This window comes from Indicator indicator, chromosome Z (assembly GCF_027791375.1).
Source record: "Indicator indicator isolate 239-I01 chromosome Z, UM_Iind_1.1, whole genome shotgun sequence".
Classification (NCBI taxonomy): domain Eukaryota; kingdom Metazoa; phylum Chordata; class Aves; order Piciformes; family Indicatoridae; genus Indicator; species Indicator indicator.
The window spans coordinates 26,854,309-26,866,795 of record NC_072053.1 but is presented as its reverse complement, the minus strand read 5'-3'; positions in this window follow the sequence as shown (position 1 = coordinate 26,866,795).

Genomic DNA, 12,487 nt, shown 5'->3' with positions numbered 1-12,487 from the left:
TTACATATCCTAAGCTACAGGCCCCCATCCTACTTGCAGTACTTCTTTCAAGCCAGTCCTTGTGATGTTATGTCAAAGTGCATTCTGTGAATATTTTTAAATGGGTTTAAAATTGTCCTGGCATATTCAATGGAAATTCTGTTAATTTAATCTTTACTTTTTTCAAGCTAAATAATTCCCGCCAGAGCTTGCATATCCTGAATGCAGTCTCAGAACAAAATGTTCTTTCATCGCAACGGTGAAATCCATAGTTTCACATCTGTTTGTAGACAGACTGCATGGTGAAAGTCTCCCTTTACATGATTGTTTCCCAATTTCCAGTCTTACTTCTTGGTTATTTTTTTGTGGTAATACTTTTCACGTGCTGGTAACCGCTACGTAGACATGAAGTTGTTCACAGACTGAGGTTTTAGCAGTAAAACTTTGCATGCTGTCACAGTGAGAGGAGCATCAGATCTCCTGAATGTATTGGGGGAAAATGAAGACTGAGCAGACTGAGCATTGGTAGGGGATGGTACCAAGTGTCAGAACTTCCTGCAAGAAAAATTGGCAATAGATCGGAATAAACTGGTGCATTTTATGGTGTGTGACTGATCACAGAAATTCGCTTCAGTTAATACACTGCAACACTTAATCTGCTGTAGTAAATTCTGTGTATGGTGTATAAAAGCACACTGATGATTAAATTCTCAAGAGAATGAAAGGTAATTGGAGGAACCCAAAATTCATGTTTCATATACAAGTAGATATTTGCATACATGAAACTGAAATTGAGTCTGTGACGGGGAGGCACGTAGGAAGTTGATGTGAGACTCGCAAAGCAACTTTGCTGGCAGGGGCTGCTGAGGAAGAGGTTGGTTAGAAAAGCAGGGGAAAGTGGGAGAATGGGACAGAGACAAGTTCTCCAGTTAGGTGGAATTTCTGCAAACAACAGAAAGTCTTTAGAAGCAAACTCATGGGCTTCTTTGAAAGGCACAGATGAAGACCTGGGCTGTGGCTCTGGAAAGCAGGCTTTGATCCACCACCACAGTTTCTGGGGAGTTCAGCTCACTGACAAAGGGAAGAGCAAGACTGAAGATAGCAAGTTCTCTTCCTATTAGAGGGGAGAGTTGGCAGAAGAAGACATGGGAACTTAGATTGCTTTAGTTACTGCTTCCCTCTGCAGTGGGCAGGAGATCTCATAGACAGCTTCCCTATGGCATGAACATTTTGAATGCTGACTTGCAAACACATCTGCTTTTAAGAAGTCCAGTTGTGGGGATTCATCAGATCACATCACTAAAATCCTTCCTCATATAACCATCACACAGTGGCTGAGCTGAGTTGCCTAGGGTGTAACTCAGGTGTTACAGCCTGTTGGCGTGAATATTGCCTTAAAAATAGAGCTGCAATATTTCTCATGTCTTGGTCAAAGTGCAGAAAAAACCAGAGTTAACTCGCCTAAGGTTTTGTGTGATTGTAATCACCATTAATGATTAATGGTAGATCTAGTTCTCTGCAGGTGTTTAAAAGTAAGGCAACAGTAGCCCCAGTTTTGAGCCCTGAGGTAGCTAATGCAGATGAAGAAGGATGGGAGCTCAGTCCTTGAAAGAAATCAAAATGGCATGAGGACTGATCTCATTTACACAAGCCTGCAAAAAATACAGTTGAAGAGCAGCTCAAGGACTAAAGTTAGATCACATGTAGTACAAAGTAAGCAGCTAGAGGGGAAAAACAACTGCCTAGTTCATAGCATCTCCTAGTCAATCTATATTGTCCATCCCAGATCCCGTGTGCTGCTAGGAATGCTGCAGTACTCTCAGTGAGATAAGCTGACCATTTTCCTTCCCTGAATTATGTTGCTTCTGGTTGTAGGACTTAGGTTCATTAGGTCTTTCTTGATATGCTAATTTCTGGAACAGAAGGCCCAATATGCTGGTAGATCCTTCTCTACAGAGAGGTATTCTGTCTCCCTGGAGCCCAAACTAAGGACATCATTGGGGAGCTTCCTAGCTTGGTGTGGTTCTCAGACTATTAACCATTACTGATCTTCCATCCAGGTGTAGAAGAAGCTGCCACTTGTAGTCCAAGAGCAATCAAAAGAGACTTCAGGGCTTTCGGAGAGTTGGTAAAAGAATCTGGGGCACAGGTTATTTTTGACTCTCTTCTTCCAGCTGCAGGCAATGGCACTGATGGATCCAAGGAACAGATGGATCCAAGCAGTTAATACATGGCTCCATGGTCGGTGTTACCATCACCATTTCTGGGGTTTTTTTGACAGTGGGATGGCCTACGTGATACTAGATTGCTGGTATCAAATGGGTGATACCTTTCTCACAGGTCTTGCTCAAGAGATTGTGGGGATGACTGACAGGGCTTTAAACTGGATGTGGAGAGTGGGATAATAGTATCGGGCTTGTCTGTGACAAGATGTGGGATGACACACTAGGGTCAGAAGGATAGGGTGCTAGTAAGGGCCTTCAACCCATTTTTCTGAGGCACACAGGGGACACTGCATCCCAGTGAAAGTCTTACAGAGATGAGCCGGGGCCCTGAGGAAGTAGGAGCCAACAGGGAAATATCAGTGAATATCCTTAAGGGAATTAAGGGGTGTTTGTCTAAGAAGGTGACACTGCCAACAGCCTGGCTGAAGTGCCTCTACATGAACCCACACGGCATGGGCAACAAACAGGCTGGAAGCTATCATGCTGCTGCAAAGCTACAAAATAGTGGCTTTCACTGAAACTTTGTGGAAAGAATAGTTGTAGAGAGTGATAAAGGTCTCCCCTCTGCCTCCTTTTCTTCAGACTAAACAAGCCCAGCACCCTCAGCTAATCCTCATAAGAATTGTTCTCAAGAACCTTCAGCAGCTTCATTGCCCTTCTCTGGACTTGCTACAGCACTGCAGCACCAAGAACTGAACACAGCACTCAAGATGTGGCCTCACCAGTGCCAGGTACAGGGGGACAATCACCATTCTCGTCCTGCTGGTCACACTGTTCCTGATGCAGGCCAGGATGCTATTGAGCCTTTGTGACCACTCAGGCACATTGCTGTCCCATGTTCAGCCAGCTGTCTATCAGCACCCCCAGGTCCCTTTCGGCTGAGTAGCTTTCCAGCCACTCAACACCAAGCCTATAGTGTTGCATGGGGTTGTTGCGACACAAATGCAGGACTTGGCACTTGATCTTGTTGAAGCCTCAGCCCTTTGAACTAGCCTGTCCAGGTCCCTCCTACCCTCCAACAGGTCAGCACTCCCACCTAACTTGGTGTCATCCAGGGGTCCGTACTGGATCCAGGGCTGTGTAATATCTCTGTCAGTGATGTAGACAGTGTGATGAAGTACACCATCAGCAAGTCTGTGGATGACACCAAGCTGAATGATGCTTTTGATATGCCAGGCAGACAGGATGTAATCCAGAGGGACCTGAACAAGCTGGAGAAGTGGGCCCATGTGAACCTCTTGAGGTTCAACAAGGCCAAGTGCAAGGTCCTGCACCTGGGTCAGGGCAATCCTCTTTATCAGTACAGGCTGGGGGATGATGCAATAGAGAGCAGCCCTGCAGAGAAGGATTTGGGAATACTGGTGGATGAAAATCTGGATGTGAGGCAACTTACGTGCCAACAACATGCACTTGCAGCCCAGAGGGGCTGCTTCAAAAGAAGTGCAGCCAGCAGATCAAGAGTGGTGATTCTACCACTCTACAGTGCTGCTCTGGTGAGACCTGACCTGGACTACTGTGTCCGGCTCTGGGACCCTTAACACAAGAAGCACATGGATCTGATGGAGCTGATCCAGAGGAGGCCCATGAAGATGAAGATGAGGAGGTGCTGGAGCACTTCTCCTGTGAAGACAGGCCAGGAGAGTTAGGACTACTCAGCCTGAAGAAGAGAAGGCTCTAGGAAGACCTCGTAGTGGCCTTCCAGTACCTGAAAGGCACTTAGGACAAGGGATGATGGCTTTAAAACTAGAGAAAGGCAGATTTAGATTGGACACTAGGAAGAAGTTCTTTACTATGAGGGTATTGGAACACTGGAAGTGGTTGCCCAGGGTGGTGGTGGAGGCCTCATTCCTGGAGACATTCAAGGTCAGGCTCAATGGTGCTCTATCAACCTGATCGAGTTGAGAATATCCTTGTTTTACTGCTGAAGGGGTTGAACTAGATGACCTCTGGAGGTCTCTTCAACCCAGTGCAGTCTATTAACAGCTTTCTGGGGAAAACATCTGTGCTGGTTTAGCTGTTTCCTGAGCCACTGACAGAGGAGTGCTGGGAGACTGAGCTGAGTAGAGATCGTCCTTGTGACTGGGAACCAACCTCCTGTTTGTGTTCCAGAACTTCTGGATGCTCAGCCAGCTCCAGGCACATTTCACTAAATACCAGGAATACTTTTTGTGCTGTGTGGATGCATTTATATGTCCAACCTACTATCTTGCAATTTTTATTTTTAATTTTTTTATACAAAGCTACTAACTCATGGTGTGAAGGTGTCTAAGCATTCCAATCCTTCAGGACAAAGGCATTGCCTAGTTTTTATTCTATAGGGAACTTCCCTGAGATGACAGGTTGCATTACAATGCTTTTTTTTTTTTTTTGTTTTCAGTTCTCAGATGAACTGTCCCACAGAAATCATACCATGTCCTTAATGACAACTCTAAGGCAAAGCCCATTTTCTGGCATTTTGTTGTCACACAGCAGTTACCCAACAGACACATTTTCCTAATCCATCTGCAAAAGGGCTTTTTTTACAAGTTTGCTCATCAATGTCCACTTTTTCTTGACAAGTCGTTTCCCTGTTGCTTTTCCAGCTTCTTCTGGTTCTAACATTTGATAAAAGAGCCCAGGTGGCAGCAGATGTGAATCTACCATGGCAGAACTTCTTTCTCCAACAATACAAAATCACACTCTTAGAGCCCATGCTCTTTACGAGAAGGTATTATGGCTTGTTTCTAAAACTGCAGGAGACAGCCTTCACAGAACGCTGCCCAACTTGCTGCAGAACTTGCATTTCATTAAATGCTGCTTTTAAGATTGTAGAAATAATAATAAAAGGGTGCAGTGTTCATCTTCAAAATCCTTCATGATTTGCCATCAGGTTTCTCAGGTCAGGGTATTTCAAAAACTGGTTCTGTATTCATCAGAAGGCGATACAAACAGTTGCATATGGTTAAGCTGCAAATAGATTAGGGACAGTATTGCTAGGCACAAAGAAAGGCCCCTCACCAAATGAGAATGATATTAAATAGGAAGCTGATATAAAATTTTTCAGCTCAAATATTTCATGCAGTGTGCACAGTCATCTTTTACATATGGTAAGATGGTGTAAGAGGATGACTATTCATTGGGACAGATGCCACAATACCCCATATTGTTGTAAAATATCTAACTAAAACCAATGATCATCTAGCACTGAGCCCAAAAGTTACTGTGCTTTTCCTTTCCTTGTCTTCATTAACAAGGTGGTAATTTCTTTAAAAGGAATGGAAGATGAGGAGCAGCAAGATTAAAGAAGTCTAGCTTCTTCTGAATGTGTCATTTTTATGTTCTAGTCCCACTATTTGTCAGGTTCACCTTCAACTCCTTCCCACGTATCTTACACAGAAAGCTTTAGTGTACCCTGTGGCTGATTAAGACCTACATGTGTCCTGACAAACGAGACAAGATGTGCCTACACTCTGGCCAGATGGCCACCAAATAGAGAAGATGATGAGTTGAGTCTGTCTTTCATTCATCACAAGATACTAAATACAGCTTCTTTCCTCTTTTTGGCTGCCAATTTTCAATGAGCTTGTAGAAAGTTAGCATTTTTGAGAGCTTCTCACCACTTTTGAGGCTGGCTCAAGTCAGCCATTGCACTGGAACTGGAGTCAGGAGGCAGACAGGCAGATGGCACAGATGCACAGGGGTTGTGCCTTGGAAAATCAGGCTAGAAAGAAAGAACAAGATTTTGGAGTCCAAAAAAGCTCTCAGTGCTGCATATACCGCAAGGCTGAAATGCTTAGAAAGGGTTGTATGTAAGCAATCTGGTGAAACGGTGTTTTATAGGTAACTGAAGAATGAGGAATTATGTTTTATAACTTGTTCTCTGATTGTCAAAGATAAATGCTATTACATCCCCCCTCCCCACATTCCCACCCCCCCAGTTTCTCTTCTCCTCTTCCTCGTGGTTCTCTTAGTGACTGGGCTTTTTCTTGATTTATTTTTCTTTTGACTCCCTTTTTCCTTTGCTGTGCTTCTATTGTAATGGGACTCTGAGAAACCTCCAACCGAATTCACATATACCTAGACTGTAAATCAAAGGGGAGTTCACTCCCCTGAGGAGTGCCACTGAACAGGAACTACAGATTACTACAGATGAGAGTAGAAAACTAGTTCAGCCTGATGTGCAGTCCAGTGCTTTAGATGAAAGAGGATAATCCTTGGGTCTTAGTGGCTTAAGGAAGAAGTATTATCTTAGCGATGCAGTGATGGGAGCAAAAAGGAGATTTTTTTTCACTGCTGATGTCCATGTTTAGAAGAGCAGATAAGGTAGGAAAGGAATCTAAACCAGAGTGATTTGGTGAGGAATAATATTTGAGGAAGTCAAACCCATTTTAAAGTAGGAAACATTTTGGAGTGCACAGCTTAGCCATTGCAAAACCATGCTTTATCATGCTTTTGTTTATTTGTAAGTCTTCAAATTAAGCCTGCAAATATGTCTTAACTTTTTATTGTAACCCAGAGGCATCAATAGGCTTAAATACACTTAAATTAAATCTGACAATTTATGAACTGCCTTGTCAAGCAGAAATGTCCCAGTGAAAGAATGAGGTGATAATAAAAAGAACACTATAAGCCAGGCAAAAGAATTCTACTCATCTTACCTCCTTGGGAAAGGGAAAAATAACAGGCTGACTTATTGTGCTCTCTGAGCACATTCTTCTGGGTACAGCACATGGCCTATATGTACTTCTCTCCTTACTGGCCTATAATTACTCCTGACATTCTCCAGTCTCCTGCTCCAGGGGTCGTGAGTACTGCTTGCCTGAACACATGATCTTCTGAGGTGGTGGGATGATCACTAGGCTCTTGTCTAACACCTTGCTCTGAGAGACAGGCTGATGCCTGAAGTTCTCCTAGAATAACAAAAGCACTGTAGCATGCTTTTCATGTTTTTAAATCAGACTATTCTGCAATTATTCTGCTAGGCATTTTGAAGTCAGCTGGGAATGCCTGAGATTTTAAATGCTGGCTTCAGTGTTAACATAGATGTTTTTCTAAAAGTCTAGTGAGGCTTTGGTTTGGGATAGGAATTAAAGTGTTGGAAGGAAAGATCAGAGTAGGAGCTTTATACATCCTTAGGCTTTTGTTAAGGAACACTTTAATTGGAAGAATTAAGTAACCACCTGACTGCAGCTGGGTACCTGTGCAAAGCCCAGCAAGAGCAGTCCTCACATTGTCATGCTCTGAGAGCACAGCAGTTCTCTTATTGCCCAGTATGGGGGCACTTTAGGTGCTTCTCCATTTCTAAACAGAATAAATTAGTCCTTTTCAAATAAAAAATGCACTGTTATTTGTTGTGAATAAACTTCTTATCTTACCTTAAAGAGTAAGGAAAGAAAATGTTTATGACTGGAGGAAAATATTGTAGCTGTACTGTCTTGGTTTTTTACAGTATGCATGCCACTTACACTTGGAAAATGGAGAGAAGAACTTGTCATTTCTCACTTTGGTTTCAAATTCCTAAGGCTCTTATAATAAGCAACCATCTGTCTGCAGTTTAGTGCCCTCAATGAAATTAGGATGGTAGTCTGAAAGGTGTATCCAGAGAAGAGGTGTCCATGTCATTGGAAATTACCAGAGTAATTGCTAAAGAGGACAGAATCCTTGTGAGATATGCGGTCTACATGACCTTTCCAAAAGAAGTAGACTTAATTCCATTGTTTAGACCATTAAAATGTGGAGGGTTTCTGGTTGGTGTTTTTTTCTTTTTTTTCCTTCTTTTTCCTAGTTCCCTTTTAAAAAAAAAATTATTGGTTTTGCAGGGTTTTGTTTGTTTGTTTTCTGCCCTTTATGGGGTGGCTGTTTGTTTTTTGGGTTTGGTTTTTTTTTAATGTGTGTTTTGGGTTTTGGGTTTTTTTTTGTTTGGTTTGATTTGTGGTGGTTTGTTTTTTTTAAATGTTTTATGAGACTCTTTAATACCAAGTTTTCAGTATTGCTGTATTTCTAATACTAAGCCCCAAGTAATGGGTGCTGTATGCCCATCCTGAGATTCTTAGTCTGGAAATTAATGCAAGTTGTCAAATTCAATGAGATAAAACACAAATAATACCAATCTGCTTCTCTTTAAAAAAGATCACTTATCTTTCAACACTGCTGTTTTGAATTATGCTAGTTGAATGGTTAGGGTGGAAGTAATACAAATTATTGCAATAGGGGAAATAACAGGGGAAGAATACTGTTACATTGCAGCCTAAGAAGTAATAAAGTTGAGCCTTTCCCAGAATAAAAATATGTATCTTAATAATCATGACATGTTAGCAAAATAAATGAAATAAGGTTTTAGAAAATTCTTTTAGCTTTAAAATCACAAATTAACAACAAAAATTATTTCAAGCAAGAACATGTTTGTAGTGGGTTTTCTACTTTTTCTCTGAGTGGGATTTAAATTAGATTTGTTAATTCAGTAGTTCTATGCTTTTTAGAGTCATTAGATGGTAATACCATCCCAACAGAATCCTGCTTGCAGTTCAATTAGATAAATGGCTTCAAGCGGTGTGTTTTTCAACACCCTGGAATACTTGGATTACACTGACAGTGACAAGAACTGTGTATTTTGATGTAAGTATTCAAAGCAGAGTATTTATATATTTGGGGTGTTATAAAAGGTGTAAGAACTTTTATTTCACTAATAACTTGAAAATGTTTTAAATGTGACCTTTAGCTTTCAAGTTTCAAAGGCGTCTGCCTTTCCCCTCTCAGCTTCACAGTGAATAATGAGTGACATACTTGTTCTGCCTGAGATCTCTCTGCCATGAAACCTACCTTCTGCTTTCACAGAAAAATATGTTTCTGTTTCATTCATGCTTACTTCAGTTGAAGTTGATGTGCTAATAACTTTTTAAACAAAAGGGATATTTTGTATTCTAGTATCCATGAAGAGAGCAGAGAATTCAAGGATTCCAGCTTGTCAGCATGCAGGAGCATCAAAGGAAGAAACTCAAAACTTGCCCATACACTCCTCATGTATCAGTTCAGTATAAACCCAAATACTTCCACAATTTTACCATCATTTGCAAAAAGTGTTAAGTCCGTGGTTCCTCTGTGATCACTTGCTCTGAGAAGGAGGAAACAGATAATAATAGGTAGCTAAGATTTTAGAAATCTTAGGTTCTAATACTAACTGGCACTTTCTTAGTCAATGTCTTTAAGTGAAGTGTTCTATAGGGGGGACCTTTTGCACACATCTTCAGGGCCTGCGAAGGTATCAAAAAACAATGGCTAGTTAAATAGCTTCGTCTTGTCTTCTGTTTGCCCCAAATTCTTGGCTGAGCAATAATCTTCATCCTCACTGAAATGATTTGTATATTCATGTTTTTAAAAGGATTTTTAAAATTCTTTATTTTGAGTAAAGCAATGCAATTCAGTCTATTCTAGCTTTGGGAAAGTGGGAGATCATGGAATTTCTGCTAACAGGGAATGCGGGAATGAGAATAGGAACCGGTCTGAAAGCAAAGGAACCTGCAAGGGATTTAGCAGTCTGGTGCAAAGGTAGGTGTACAGGCTCAGCTCTACTTCCTTTGCAGCTCAGATTCTCACAGCCTGTCATGCAAACTGACACAGCTTCCAGTAGAAAGATGCTCCCATGGCCCACAGTGGCACCCGCTCCCTCCTTTACCACCACAGGGGGAAGAACCCATTCATATCACAACTGTATGAGGGCCACAGCTGCTTGTGCCTTTTTCCATCTCTCTTTGCTTTGTTCGTACTGCTCAAATTATACAGCTAATTCTGATTTTCACTTCCTTGGTTCCTTCCACAGAGCCCCACCTTTAGTAGTAACTTCCTTTATATTGAATGTAACTGGCTCAATCTTTCATACACTCAGCTACAGATACTTCCAGTAATGACTTTTTCAAAGTATGATGTAGTCTTAAGGTAGTCTTACAGAGAGTTAGTTGGTCAGATTTTTCAATGTTAAGAGAGAATTCTTGAATATAGCATTAATGTCTCTTCATGAGCATTAGAAATGTTAGCATTAGTATGAGCATTAGTATGCTCATACTATGAGCATTAGTAATGATAGCAGCTGGAGGAGGAAGATGCCCACATGTGTCTGAAGCTGTCCTGGCAAGTCTCTGAATTACCTTCTTTGTTGCAAAATAAACCCATTCTGTGTTCACAGGATTTGACCATGCCCAGGCTAAACATGTCTCTTTTCAACATGTTTGTGGAAAATGCTCTTTCATTTTGTGCACAGGCTGAAAACCCCAATATTTTGCCTGATGGTCACAGTCCCTGTCAAGATAAAAAAGCAGTGGTATTAATGTGAATAAAGCTTGTGTGGCCTTGCCTGCAGAGTATCTAACATGCAGAATGACTAACATACAGGTTTTCTTAGTAACTTTGTTATGTCAGCGTTTCCTGATTGCAACAGTTGTGGGTTTCTCTTTCATTGAAAAGTGACAGGTTGGGCAATGTGGTGCCTTGTTGGGCAGTCTGGAAAGATAAGGCTACACACTGCATTAAATTACAGCTGAATCTGCTGTTTTAGATCGTCTCCATTCTCCACTACCATAGTGTTTGTTTTCTATTTTGTTTTCCCTTTTGTTCCATGGATACCTCTCCTTTCCAGTTTAATTTTTTTTTTTCTGTGGTCTGACATAGGGCTAAAGAATGGCAGGGAAACACAGGAGAAAAAACCAGGAGTGGAAAACATCAGGAAAAGATCATTGCCCTAGTGCTAAAACAACAAAACACTCTCAAAGTGCACAAAGAATAAGGTAGTCCTTCTCTGTTATTTTAAAAGTTATATATTCCTATAGGATTTTTGTTGATAAGGCAAATGATGCAATTACTAAAAATGTCTACATGTTTTTCACATTTTCTGAGAGTTGCACCCCTTTGCTGTATTCTCACAAAAGACAGGTTGTTAAAAGAGTGTTTGCTACAACTGCATTTGAAGAGCAAAATTTAAAACAGACAAAAACCCCCAAAGCAACTGTCTACCAATATTTGTAGGAGTGGTTCATTCCATATAAGCAACCTGCTCGTGAAATAACTCCTGCTGACTCTTCTGAATTGAGTTGCTGTTGATGGTATTTGTTCTTTTTTCCCATCCTGGAAAAATGAGGTTTAATTTTCTTTCCAAAAACACAAGAACTTGTCAGTGCTTTCATTTTTTTTCCAAAAGCAAGTTCCATTTTCCTGTTTTAGCTGTCCAGAAAGCTGTGTGCTGGGACTCTCAAATCTTGTCTGTGCAGTTATCAGATTTGATGTTCCACTGTGAAGTGCTAGTGGAGAAACGAGGCCTCACACCTTTTTGCTAACCTCAGAAGAAACGTGGAAAAGTTGAATTTAACCCAGTGTTAAGACAGGGGACTTGCAGACAGGAAGACATTACAGTGACGAGTTCTAACCTGCTGTTTTGTGCATCCTCCAAAGGAGATTTGGGGACCATAGTATCATTTGTAGATACCGGCTGTTGTAATCATAAAATCTGAAGATCACAGTTACATCAAAAATATGAAGATCACGATTACTGACCACTTCTTGAAGGACAATAAGAAATGTTTTTATAAATATATAAATGGCAAAAGGAGGGGCAAGGACAACCTCCACTCTTTATTGGACATGGAGGGGAATATAGTAAATAAAGATGAGGAAAAGGCAGAGGTACTTATCACCTTCTTTGCCTCAATTTTCAATAGTAAGACAGGTTGTTTTCAGGATAACTGACCTCCTGAGCTGGTAGATGAAGTCAGGGAGCAGTATAGTCTCCCTGTAATCCAGGAGGAAGCAGCAAGAGACCTGCTGAGCCACTTGGATCCCCACAAGTCTATGGAACCAAATAGGATCCATCCTGGGGTAATGAGAGAACTGGCAGATGAGCTAGCCAAGCCATGCCCCATGATTTTTCAACAGTCCTGAATCACTGGTGAGGTCCCAGATGATGGAAGCTGGCCAGTGTAATGCCCATCCACAAGAGGGCTGGAAGGAGGAGCCAGAGAATTACAGACCTGTCAGCCTGACCTCAGTGCCAGATAAGACTGTGGAACAGGTCATCTTGAGTGCAATCACACAGCACCTACAGGATGGCCAAGGGGTCAGTCTTAGCCAACATGGATTTAGGAGGGGCAGGTCCTGCCTGACCAACCTGATCTCCTTCTACAGCCTGGTGGATGTGGGGAAGGCTGTGGATGTAGTCTACCTGGACTTCAGCAAGGCCTTTGACACCATCCCCCACAGCAAACTCCTGGCCAAGGTGGCAGCCCACGGCTTGGACAGGAGCACTCTGTGCTGGGTTAGGA